The sequence below is a fragment of the Cryptomeria japonica genome, chromosome 2 (genome assembly GCF_030272615.1).
Source record: "Cryptomeria japonica chromosome 2, Sugi_1.0, whole genome shotgun sequence".
In the NCBI taxonomy this organism is placed as follows: Eukaryota; Viridiplantae; Streptophyta; class Pinopsida; order Cupressales; family Cupressaceae; genus Cryptomeria; species Cryptomeria japonica.
In genome coordinates this window covers 507,636,599-507,650,428 of record NC_081406.1, presented here as the reverse complement: position 1 = coordinate 507,650,428, position 13,830 = coordinate 507,636,599, and positions in this window count along the sequence as shown.

Below are 13,830 nucleotides of genomic sequence, written 5' to 3'. Positions count from 1 at the left end.
TCTCCTCTTGGGAGTAATATGTGTTTATACAAGGATTTATTTACAATACCAATCTCTCCTCAAAAAGATAATGCATTTTTCATATATATTTTTTAATGTTTTTCCATATATCTCTCCCCCTTTGACATCAAATGCCAAAGTCACAAAAAGGTCAAGTTCATACAAAATACCAACCAATTCAATATACCAACTACTCCAATATACCAACTACTCCCCCTGAGAAGTAGCTTCCTCATCAAATACTGGAATAAAAGATTTGTCCATTTAATTCTGCCGGTTGATGACAATCATCAACTGTCTAAGTCTCTACTGGTGGAGGTAAGACTTCGAGCTGATCTCTGAGATACTCAAAAGTTTCCTTAGGCAAAGGTTTTGTAAAAATATCTGCAAGTTGTTCTTTAGTATTCACATTAACCAGTTTTATTTCCTTTTCTTCAACTTTTTCCCTTAGAAAATTCAGTTTGATAGAAACATGTTTTGTTTTAGAATGTAATACCGAATTCTTAGATATATCAATTGCTGCAGTGTTATCACAATATACAGTAATAGGTTCCTTGCATTTTACCTTTATGTCTTTCAACATTTGCTTAAGCCAAAGTACCTGTGTACAGTTTGTTGCTGCTGCAACATATTCTGATTTTGCTGTTGATAAAGATGTACAGCTCTATTTCTTACTTAACCAAGAAACTAATCTCTTTTCAAGAAAGAATGCTCCCCCAGTGGTGCTCTTTCTATCATCCACATCTCCTGCCCAATTTGCATCTGTGTATGCATATAGATCAAAATTTTCATCTTTAGGATACCATAATCCAAGATTTGCTGTGCCTTATAAGTATCGGAAAATCCTTTTTACTGCTGATTCATGATTTTCCTTGGGATTACTCTGAAATCTAGAAACTATACATACTGCATTCATAATATCAGGTCTGGTTTGTGTCAAATACAGTAAACCTCCTATCATAGATTTGTATCTAGTTGGATTAATAGGTGTAGATTCATCCCTTTGAGATAATTTGTCATTTGTAATTATAGGTGTGCTTACTAGTTTAGAGTTCTCCATCCCAAATTTCTTGAGTAGTTCTTTCAAGTACTTAGATTGACTCAAAAATATGCCTTTATCAGTCTGTAAAATCTGCAATCCTAAAAAGAATTTTATTTCTCCAATCATAGACATTTCAAATTCGTGCTGCATTTTAAGAGAAAATTCTTTGCATAATCCATCTTCTCCTCCAAAGATTATATCATCAACAAATACTTCCATAATCAAAATGTCATCATTAGTTACTTTGTAATATAAATTGCTATCTGCATTTCCTTTAGTAAAACCAATTTTTAAGAGATACTTATCCAATCTTGCATACCAGGCTCTTGGAGCTTGTTTTAGTCCATACAGAGCTTTTCTTAATCTGCAAACCATATCATTGTTATCTGTCAAAGAAAATCCATCAAGTTGTTCAATATAAACTTCTTCTTCAAGATCCCCATTCAAAAATGCACATTTAATATCCATTTGATAAACTTTGTAATCCTTGTGAGCTGCAAAGGCTAAGAATAATCTAACTGCTTCAATTCTGGCTACCGGTGCAAAGGTTTCATTGTAATCAACTCCTTCTTTCTGAGAATATCCCTTACACACTAGTCTTTCTTTATTCCTGACAACCTTACCATCTTCATTGAGTTTGTTTCTAAATACCCATTTGGTTCCAATTATATTTTTATTTTCAGGCCGGGGAACTAATGTCCAAGTATTATTTTTCTCAATTTGTCCTAATTCTTCTTCCATAGCTTTAATCCAAAATTTATCTTCACATGCCTCATTGATAGATAATGGTTCAATTTGAGAAATAAGACATACCTCTTCATTTGCCAATCTTCCTCTTGTCATGACTCCTTTAAATTTGCTTCCAATTATCTGATCTTCAGAATGATTCAGTCTTACATATCGGGGTGTCTTAGTCTGTTGTTGTTCTTCAATTACTGTGGTATCCTCTGATGATACCAGAGTAACTGGGTCATCATTCTGTACCGGTGGATTTACTGTTGGTTCATTTGTCATAATTTCTGTTACCGGTTCAGAGTCTATATACCTTGAAGTTCCTTTGAATTGTTCATCAATTTTTACATTTGTACTCTCAACAATTTTCTGTAATCTTTTATTAAAACATCTATAAGCTTTACTTTTAGATGAATAACCAAGAAATATTCCTTCATCACTTCTAGGATCAAACTTGCTAATATACTCATCTCTTCTAATATAACATTTACTTCCAAAAATTCTGAAATACTTAAGAGTAGGAGTATTACCAAACCATAGTTCATGAGGGGTCTTACCAGTTTCACCTTTGATGTGAACTTTGTTGAATGTATAGACAACAGTGCTTACTGCCTCTCTCCAGTACACATGTGGTAGATTTGCTTCTGATAACATACTTCTTACTGCATCCAAAATAGTTCTATTTTTCCTTTCAACAACTCCATTTTGTTGTGGTGTCTGAGGTGCTAATAACTGTCTTTTGATTCCATTCACTTCACAGAATGTATTAAAATATCTAGATGTGAATTCTCCTCCTTGATCTGATCTTAAACATTTAATTTTCTTAACGGTTTCATTTTCAACCATTGCTTTGAATAGTTTGAACTTCCCAAGTGCTTCTGACTTTTCTCTGAGAAAAGTAACCCAACACATTCTAGAATAATCATCAATAATTAGCATGAAATATCTATGACCTTGTAAGATTTTAGTTCTATCCGGACCACATAAATCAGTGTGAATTAAATCAAGAGCATTATTGGATTTTTCTGGAATACTTTTGAAACTAGCTCTAACCTGTTTTCCAAATTGACATTCCTTGCAAATTGTATTATGAGGTTTCACAATTTTAGGTAGATCTCTAACTACCTTAGAAGTACTGATTTTTACCATTCAATCAAAATTTACATGACATAGTCTTTTATGCCATAGCCAACTTTCATCTATATGAGCAATTAAGCATGCCTTTTCACTGTTATTCAAACGAAAGATATTACCTCTAGTCTGACTACCGGTTGCAATTTCCAAACGAGTTCTATTCATGATTTTGCATTTTCCATTTTTAAATTGTAACTGAAAACCTTTCTCAACTAATTGACCAACACATAAAAGATTATGTTTTAATCCTTCAACATAGTAAACATTGTCAGTGTTATGTTTACCATCAAGAGATATTGAACCCTTACCTTTGATTGAACAAGCATTGTCATCTCCGAATCTTACTAAACCTCCATTGTATTCTTGAAAGTTCAAGAATTTGCCTTTGTCTCCAGTCATGTGATGTGAGCATCCTGAGTCAATAATCCATTCATCCTTTGATTCAACTTTAGCTGCTAGGGCTTGTTCTACCGGTTGAGCAATAGGTACCAGTTGATCTTCTGTTATAGCAAAAAAGACCCATCCATTGTCTGCTGGATCCTCATCAGAATCATCAGTCACACCTTCATCAGCAATGTAATAGGATTTATCTTTGTTTTTCTTAAATCTATATCTCTGATATTCAGGATTAGGTTTGTGTGTCCTTCTAGCTTCTTCTCTTAGTCTAGCATGTCTATCAGGGCATCTTGAAGCCATATGACCAATCTTATTGCAATTGAAACATTTAAAGGGTGCTTTACCTTCATACTTACTTCTAATTGGACCTTTTGGCATTTTTCTTGCAAATAGTGCTTCAAGTTCTTCAAGCTCTTCATTCTCCTTCCTGGTTTCTTCAAGTTCTCTTGAATAAAAGGCTCTCCAGTCTGATTTGTCAAAAGATGGAGTAGATGATGTTGATACTTTGAAGGCCAAATCAGTTTTTATAGCAACAGGACCAAATTCCTCTATTTCAAAAGCTGAAAGTTTTCCAATCAGTGTATCCCTAGTTACTAATGTATTAGGCATTGTTCTCAGCTCATTAATAGCAGTAACCTTCATTTTATATGCTAGTGGCAAACCTCTTAAGATTTTTGAAACAATCTCATCTTCACTCAAGGTTCCTCCACAACATTTGATACCTAAAACAATTTCATTTACTCTTTCCATAAAAGCAGAAATTCTTTCATCTTCTTCCATTTTCAGATGTTCATACCTGACTCAGAAGCTTTCAAGTTTTGCAATTTTGACTATGGAATCCCCTTCATTCAGTGTTTCCAAATGATCCCAAATAGCTTTCGCAGTAGATCTATTTGATAATCCCATGATTTGTTGATCTTATAATGCGCTCAAAAGTGCTTCTCTTGCTTTGCAATCATTTTCTTCATCTTTACCTAAAGTAATAGGAGCAGGCTGACCAACTACAATAGTGGTATAACCATTCTTAGTAACTTCCCAGATGTCTTTACCAATGCAATTCAGATGCGTCTCCATTCTAATTTTTCATATTCCATAGTTGGTTCCATCAAGTTTAGGACTATCCTTCTTGAAATAATTTGTAGACATTGGATCTCCTCAAGTTATTAAACTTTTACAAAAAGAGAACTTGGCTCTGATACCAATTGTAGGTCCTGGGGACAACTGAGAGGGGGGGGGGGGGGTGAATCAGTTGTCAAATAAATTCAAACCAAAATCTTATTAACCAACTTATTGCTTAATACCGATAAGATAGTTAATTGTGCCGGTAAACAATGTTAACAGGAAATGTTGTACCGGTAAGAATTAATGCATGAAACATAAGCACAAAGTCAACCACAACACATGACACAAATATTTGTACGTGGAAACCCTGTAAGGGGAAAAACCATGGTGGGAAACCTTACCCACAATCAGATGATACTACTGCAGATAGTAAGTGTACAAAGAGGGGTCTGGACATGCAGAAAGGCCAACAGCCTAGAGCTCACTGCTCAAACACAAATGGGAGTCACACTGACTACAGTTGGATGGTTAAATCCAATGAGAATGTACTGCACAAAATAGCATCTTCATATGCTGGATTCAGTACCGGTGTAATGCTGATATGCTTTTACAAAAACCTAGCTTCACCTTCAAATGATGTCTTCCTATATACCTCTGCTTAATCTTGCATATACCTTCTTACAATTCTTTTTCACATTCCACACTTGATCTTACAAATAAGATCTTACATTTATACCATACCCTAAGACCAATTTTAGTAGGTCGGCTCTACAAGATATTACAATAAAACATTTTACAAATAATACAATATCCGATGCAATAACCAATTGAACATGTCAGCTTAATGCATTTACAACAATAATAAATCATCTCCATAGCGTGCCATGCTGATCTGGAAAAGATAAACCTGTCGGTGTAACCCTAGATAACCTGGACCTATTTGCCGTTAAAAGCAAATATGCAAATAAGAATATACCAATGATATTACTTCAAGGAAAAGTGTCCATGTGATGTCTTTGACATTACCAAGTGTCTTCCATGTCATTGCATGTACCGGTGAACATTATATCTTGCCGGTTAACTATATACCGGTGATTGTTTGAGCATTTTACTAATTGCCGGTGAATGTTGCTAGATCTCCAAAGTAGGTGTGTTAGCAGGTGTTGACATCAATGACAAAACCATACCAAAATACCAACATTTTGAACATGATTCTAACTATTCTCTATTTTCACAAGCACCTCCAACTGGTTTAGAGGACTAGATGAAGGTTTTGTTCAAAAAGCTTATTTTCATTCTCTTGTTTTGGCTTCTTAGTTTCACTTGCTCAACCAACTCCTTAGGTCTCACAACCAAAAATGCTTCACAAGGGTATCTTGGAGGTTTCTCAAATTTCATTCACTATCTTGGTCTGTCAACTAAAGATCTCTCCAAATTGCATGATTTCAAGGTGATCGGGTTCTTAAAAAGTGTGTGTTATGCAGTCAAAAGGGCTACTAGCCCGTGGAGGCCTAATTGGCCTAATTTTGTTCACCCTGCCCAACGATGGCCAAATACTCCAAAAAACTTGTTTTGGATGATTATTTAGAGGTCCAGGCTCAAATATTTTTCAGGTCTTAGGCTCCATCAACCAAGTTTAGTGACTGCCCACAAATTTGGGCTTAAAAGTGTGGTTTTAGAGGGTTTTTGGAGTAATACCACTATGTTTGCATCTTTGTTCCCTAATGTAAGTGCCTAAATCTTCAAGGTACCTCTGTCATCACGTCAACATGTCTCCCCTACCTCTGTCACACAAGTAAAATGCCAAACACTTGGCAAACAACTGGGAAAAGAAGTGAAACACCACTATCACTGTTAAAACACTGCCCTTTTACCAGTCAACTGCTGCTACATCTTTGGACCTGCATAACAAGGAGTTTGAACTGGAAATATACCTCAATAAGGTTTGAAAAATACTAACAAATCTTCCTATTACATATCCTTCACAGTTACAAGGCTTGGTTAATGCTCTTGAATCATTCCTTGAGATGTTTGACAATGCAAATTATAAAAATAGTGAACTTGCTGCCAGTTACAAAATTTGACAAAAATTGCACATTACAAACTTGTCAACTATTGAAGTTGAATCAAGCTAACTTGTAACACTTCTCAGACTCCTTTCTTGGCATCTTTAACACCCTGATGCATTTGATTACAAGAATTTGAGTTTTCAAGAAGGATATTAGTCAAGTTCCAAGACTTGTCTAATCTTCACTCAAATTTGTCCTCCAACCATACCTCTGACTCAAAAATAAATCTATACACAATTTACATGCATAAAACAACTTGACCCAATCCATTTTGTGGGATCCTAGACCTGGATTAGTCAAGTGACGACATTTTGAAACCTCAAACCCTTGACAGGGCAGTGAGCACACAGAATGAAAGATTTTTTTATTTCTCCAACTTGCAAAAAGAAAACCAGTGCAATAATAAATTGAATAGAATTAGGAAACCGATGATTACACTTACCAAAGGGTACAATACAGAAAAAAGAGTGCTACAATACGGACTGTTACTCCAAGGAAGGAAAAAAACAGTGATAAAAGCCAAAATTTCATGATTTCTATTAGGATTCTCTTGTTCATACAATCACCAACCTTATTCAAGGAAAAGGGAGGTCTTTTTATAGTAAATCAAGTTATTTATCAAGCCTAGTATAGACATGAGGCTTCCACAACTTCATTTTGCAAGAAAAGTAAAAAAATGACAATTTTGACAATTTTTACAAGCCCAAATGACAACATTTCTTGCTCCAAAAGACATTTTTGACAACATAACCTCATCAAATCACCTAAAAACCTTAGAAATGATTAAAACCACTTATTAAACATGTTTCAATACTTTGGAAAGCATTTGGAGACCTCTAAGGCAATTTTGCACATTTTTGCCAAAAATTGTCAACTCAAAGCCTGAAAGGCAAAACTTGACCTCTTGAGCCCAAAATGAGATCAAAACCACTAGAAAAGACACATAACAACCTAAAACAACATTATAAACCTAACACAAGACATATAAACATGAAATCATAAAATACTCAAAAAGGAGGGTTTTACTCAACTAGGTGCTCCTGCACCATTGATCTTGGATAGTACAATCAATAAGCTAAGGATGTACTAGGGATAAAGATTTAACAGGTTCAAGGGAATTCATGATATTGTCATCAAAAACTTGGACCGACAAGTTGAGTTCTAGAAGACTACCTTGCATAAGCGTCTCAAGACTAGGAAGAGTTAGAACAAAATTATCGAAGTATACGTTAGTATTTAGGGGACCTAACCCAACAGACCTACCACTAGAACTATCCTCTACTTCAGATTGGACTACATATTGTGTTTCAACAGTAACAGGGTCATTAGACAAAGTTTCGACATTCATGAAAAAGTAGTCATAGTTTGGTGTTGAATAGGAAATGTCATAAATAGATCTTATTTTAGAGTGATTAGAGTCAGAAGATGAAGCCTCCGACTCCTCTTCAAGTGGCTTAGTGAAAGCATGTATAGTATCAATATCTATATCTTTGATGCTGCAAGTTCCTTCATGATTTGGTTCAATGATCACTTGTAGTTTTTCACACCTGTTGACATAATCTTGATGACTTTGTTAGTTTCTGTCGTCTTTCCCATTCAGTTTCCTCTGGACTAATGACCGACCTTGCTTCTGTAGCCTCCAATTCTTCATTTGTAGTCCCATACCTATTTTTCTCTACTTCATTAGAGGGAGATATAATAGGTGAAGAATGTTCTTGTGCTTTTCCTTCTTTTAGCTGTTGTTCATAATCTTCTTGTATTTTTAGTCTGATTTCCTCTATTTCCTTTTGTAGCTTCAAGCATATTATCTCTTGTGCTTCGTCTATGATATCATTAGGTTCTTTAGGAGTTTCTTTGGTAGATGTATTTGATAGAGGCTCTGGACCCCATTCATACTCATTCAAGCTAGTTTTTGAATCCTCTACTTGCATTCTTCCCATATATGTGATAGGAATATTTAGTGGTGCGAACAAGTTTTTGATTCCCTCCACTTCTTCTCTTATGTAGTGTTACTGCTGATACAGTCAGAACTTCATTACAAGATGCTTCTTCTCTCTTGATTGCCAATTCTTCTTATTCTTTTTCATACTCATCCTAAATTTGCCGAGTTTTTACTTCTTGTGATGTTGGAGGTAGTATCTTTTTCCTCCACTTAGGCTGATAATGAGAAGTATGTTTTTGATTTGATGACTCTTCTAGATGGTAGCCGAGTCTAGTTTTATCATTTGTAGACTTAGTTTGTAACTTGATAGGTTCAATGATTCTGTCTTGGTACTTTCCCAAAGGACTGGTACCTAAATATCCCATATGTTGAATCATCTTATAGCCTGGACCATATTGGGAATGAGAAATATCACTGTGTTTCCCTACTCTATCTTCACTCTCTTCTTTGAAAAGCCATTTGAGGACTGCCGCCTCTTCTATTTCATCTACAAGGGAAGTAGAGGACTATACAAAAATACCACCATAGATGACGTTTGTATTTGAAGCTTGTGTCTTCATAGCCTCTGACGGTTTTCCAGACTATCTTGGTGATGGTGGAAGAGACATTAATGAGAGTACAAGTTTGATCTTGTATCCATCCATACCAGTACCTGTGATTTTTAATTTTTGTTCTAGGTCTTTAATCAAAATTTTTGAACTTTCAACTGCAGAGGCTACTTTGTTATGAGGAACAAGGGTATCAACACCTTGTTTTAAAGAAGTACAGGTGTAGGTTGTATCCATAGGAACACTAACTTCAACCCCATTGTAGGGAAATTTCAAACATTGATGATAAGTAGACGACACTGCTTGCAACTTGTGAATCCATGGTCTACCCAACAAGATGTTTTAGGAGAGAGGAAGATCAAACACCTAACAAATAATATCTCGTTCTACATGGCCCACCTTGATCGACAATAATACTAGACCCTTAGATGTTATTTCTTCTTCATCATAAGCTTTGATTGTTATTTTCTTCATTGGATCAATGACATTATCAGAAAATCTCAACTGTATTAGTAAATTGTAGGTATAGATATTCAAGCCGATGCCTCCATCTATCAAAACATGCTTGACTCAATGCTTATGGATCATAGCTTCAATATGAAATGGCTGGTTATGCGGATGATTTAGTGAATTGTCATCTTCTTCAGAAAAAGACAGGTAGTGAGGTGAAATTAGGTGACCCACCATAGATTGAAACCAACCCACATCTAAGTCTTTAGGGATGTTAGTAGTGAGAAAAGCTTTGTCTAGAATCTCTCTATGAGAAGAAGAGATTTGAATTAGTTACAGAATGGATATTTGAGTGGTGGTTTGCTTTAATTGTTCAACAATGCTATAACCAGAAGAAGTTGATGAAGCCAAATATTTGGATTTAGTCGTTATCGTATCGGGCTGTTTGTTTGAAGCAGTTGGTAGATTTGGCATTGTCAACATATTTGATGATGTTTGATCAGGAGAGGAAGAGATAACTCTTTTGAGAGTAACCTTCTTTTGAGTGTGGGTTACAACATTTGCACTTTGCGTTTTATTTTGTTTATCTTTAGCTATGATCACGTTGCAATATTCAGATTGGGAAGATTCAATCATGTTGATCACATTGTCATTGTTGGCATAGGTGTAATTGTCTTTGGTATCTCCCTTGGATTTTGAGGAATAACCTTGTTTATAAGAAGGTAAATGATCTTTGAAGGATTTGTGATCAACATTAGCCGTATGGTTTCCAACAACAATTTTGCCAGCATTGATGAGGTCTTGAATCTCGTGTTTGAATTTCATGCAGTTATTTGTTGTATGACCCTTGTTTTGATGATATTCACAATACTCATTTTCCCTCCACCATTTAGGTTTGACCTCAGGATCATATGGTTTAGAGCTATCTGAGAATGTGATTAGTTCATTTTCCAATAGAATTTTAAAAGTTGACTCATAGGATTCACCCAGAGGAGTAAAATAACGCTTAGGTTTTGAAACCCAAGTTTTCTCTTTAAACCACTCTTTTGATTTCTTAGGCGGGTTTTCCGTAGCACTTTCAGCTTCTTTGAGAGCTTGTATTCCACTAGTCAAGTTGAATACTACATGTTTTAATTTTGGTTTGACATTATCAACCACTTCATCATTAACAACATTTCTATTATTATCTTTGATTTACTTCCAATATTTGTTCTTTTCTTTGGAACTAGAACCTTGATGTGTTTCTTTTTAAAGTGATAGATCTCCTTTCTGGACAAAAACATCTTCCATCTTGAGAGCACTATCTACCATTTTGTTGAATGAAGGGTATACTTGCATTTGGATATTATATTTCAACTAGTAATTTCACTCAGGTAGTTTGGATGAGATAAATGTTGAAGGATATCAGAGTTATCTATGATGAGCCTACTGTCATATGTTGTGATAATTCCAATGCTATTAACATGTCAAAAAATCCGGTGCAACATTCAAAGACTAAACATGTATCAATCAAATATCATTTCTTGAGAGAAAAAGTCAGTGAAGAGGAAGTAAAGTTAGAATATGTGTCTACAAAGGAAACAATTGCTGATATTTTTACTAAGCCTTTGTTTGCAGATACATTTGTCTATTTGAGAGACAAGCTAGGGGTATCCACCCCTCTTGATGGGAACTAGATGCATTGAGTTGTATCAATCTGGTGGACTTCACAGTCTTATCTTTTTGTTCGGATTGATGAGTTGGTGCTGCTACTTTGCTAGAGTAGTCAGTGTGTTTAAGGGGGAGAGTAAGTTTGGTTTTCTGTTTTGAGAATCTTTGGCATAGTTGTCAAAGGGGAAGAGAAGCATGTGAAAAACTATTTTATCTGCTCGATCTTAGGGGGAGTTTGTTATAGATGTCTTATATATTTTCATTGATTATTTTTCACATTCATATGTTGCCATCAATACCAAAGGGGGAGATTGTTGGACATTGCTGCTACTAGGATATGTTATTGTCATTGATGCCAACATATTCCTATGATTTATTGCTCAGGTGGTTGCAGATTGGTTTATTGGGATCATGGTTTGGTGTATGGAGTATTTATAGTGTCATTATATCTTTTTGTATTGGTTTTGGTGATACGGTAAGCTTAATTGATCATATCATATGATCCAGTTTACAGTTTGTTTTTTTGTTTAGTGCTTTGCAGAGTTCAGTATTTCCTCTGGTATATTCCGGTGTGATTAGATCTTGAGCTAAGATTTTGGGAGATTGTTTGGGTGGTCTTGTGTATCTTCATTTCAGATGGTTTATGATTTGGTTCTCTACAAGTTATCTTTCTTCGTGACAGTTGTTGTTGTTTGAGTACTCTTGATTGTCAAATGTTGATCAATGAAGATATGATAAGTGGTGTTGGTTCGGCTATTACTGATGATTCTAACATGCTTGCTGACATTTTCTAATTATGTCCTATTTATTTTGAGGATCCGAATTGATCATTGTGTGAGTTCTTGGTGATTTTACTTAACCGGTGATGTTCTTCGTGATATGCGGTATTCTTGGTGGTGTAGAGTGTTGCGGTCTCTCTTGGCGTGATTTCCAGTGGTGTTGCATGTTTGGGAATTTGGTTTAGGTCCATGCTATATCATGTGGGTTGACTTTAATTTCATCTTCAAAATACTACCTGCAACATATTAGCTTCATAAAATACAAAGGAAATCCAAACTCAACCAATGAAACTACATGAAATGAATATAAAATAAAAACATTATTACCTTCATGATTTAAGTCTCATTGTGTCCTAACTCCACTGTTCTTGGTTGCAGATGATTTTCTCTCAAAAAAGCACTGGTAGCTTCCAATATGGCATATGAAGAATGGACTGGTAGTTAACTGATACTATGATATGCAAATGATATTAAGCTAAAATGCTATGAAAATGATTTATGCTCAAAAACTCTAAATACTATTTGCTTCAAACTCAAACTCACAGATGCAACATGAAGACTCCTAGATGACTATATGATTAGCTGTTAGTCTATTTTTTAATTAGTTTCAAAATGGATTAGGAGACCTCTTTTTATAGTTTTTTGAGTGCATGAGATTAGGTGGCAGAGATCAACAGTCATGATCAAATCTTGTAGATTGGATGGCTATGAGGAAGAAGCTGAAGGTTGAGAGAAAGGGGGAAGGAGAAGACAAGTGTCACTCATCTCACCTTGACTGAGTTGAAGACTTGAGAGGATATAGGGTAGTTGAAGAAGATTAGGAATGAGAGGACAAGTGGACTCAAGTCCTCCTAAGATATAGGGATGTTAGAGAGAATATAGAAGAAGATTAGGAAATATGTGTACGTACACAATATTTAATTTATTTTGGAAGTTGGAGATACGTGGCTAATAAATGTTTTATTTATTAATTTTGCTGAATTAATTTAGCCACATGATGGATGAGTTGGAAAAGAAAGATGAAGTGGAGATGGAAGATGAGTTGGAAAAGGAATTAAATAATTTAAGAAATTATTTAATAGTTGAGACTATAGGATAGAGGAATAATCATTAAATATTAGATATTTAATTGATTGATTAGAGTAATAATTAAATATTAAATATTTAATTAATTGATTAGAGGAAAAGGATAAATGAATTAATTAATAAAATATTTCAATTAAATTAATTAATAGAAGGACACAAAATGAATTAAATAAATTAATCTTTTCAAATTAACTATTTAATAGAAGAATAATTATTAAATAAATATAAAATATTTAAATTAATTAATAGAAGGACATGAAATGAATTAAATTAATTAATCTTTTCAAATTAACTATTTAATATAAGAATAATTATTAAATAAATATAAAATATTTATTTAATTGCTCATAGCCATTTTTATGTGTATACATTTTGCCCCTCTTTGAAATGATGTTGAGACAACATTGTTTCAAAGATTAAATCAAAACTCGATAATGCACCCAATGAAGATAAAAATCTTGATTGTGTGCCCCCTTGGGAGATTGGTCGTGAAATTGTTGAAAAATTTGGATAAGCAATTAATCTCACGATAATTGAAAAGGCCCTTCAATTAAAATCATTTGTGAAAAATAAATAAAATTGCCCCTTAAAAGCATTAATTACCCTTTCAAATGGTAATTATAAAATTAACCTAGGTTAATTTTATCCTCATTTACATCCTTGTCCGCTTGTGGAGTGAAAAGATTTTTCTTACTGAGCTGGCAAAATGGTTATCCTATTCGAGAACCGTCGATTTGAGCATGTACGAAGTTATCAACGACCTCCTAAGTATGGCTATCCATTATGTACCTTATCCCAAGCTTGTTTGCAACTTTCCGTACCAATTTCCTTGTTTTTTGACACGTGTTAGGGTTTGTTTTTAATTTTCTGATTTTCGACTTTGCGTTTTAGCGCTTTTGCTCCGTAGGTTTGCACATTTGCTAAAAAGGTTTTTGCTTTT